Here is a 561-nt window from a genome sequence, read left to right as displayed (position 1 = left end):
CCCTTATATTAAAACCAGACAGACACTTCACTTACATTATGATGGCTACTATCAAAAACACAGAAAATAACAAGAGTTGATAAAAATGTAGGGAAATTGGAGGCTTTGTGCACTGCTGGTGGGAATGTAAAATGAAGCCACAATGAAAAACAGTATGGTAGTTCTCAAAAATTAAACAGAATTATCATATGACCCAACAGTTCTACTTCCGGATACATATCCAAAAGAATTAAAAGCAGGGACTTGAACAGATATTTGTACACCTGTGGTTATAGTAGCATTATTTACAATAGCCAAAAGGTTTCAGAAGTAACTCGAGTGTCCATCAATGAGTGAATGGATAAATAAAATGTGACATGTACATATAATGGAATGTTGTTTAACCTTTAAAAGGAAATTCTGATACACGCTATAGCGTTTATGACATTTAAGACGTTATGCTAAGTAAAATAAGCCAGTCACGAAAGGACAAATATTGTATGACTCCACTTACATGAGATACCTAGAGTAGTTACAGAGACAGAATGGTGGGTGCTAAGGGCTGGGGGCTGCAAGGGAGAA

Source organism: Pteropus vampyrus, unplaced genomic scaffold, assembly GCF_000151845.1.
Source record: "Pteropus vampyrus isolate Shadow unplaced genomic scaffold, Pvam_2.0 Scaffold170, whole genome shotgun sequence".
Classification (NCBI taxonomy): Eukaryota; Metazoa; Chordata; class Mammalia; order Chiroptera; family Pteropodidae; genus Pteropus; species Pteropus vampyrus.
Note: the sequence above shows the minus strand (reverse complement) of the source record.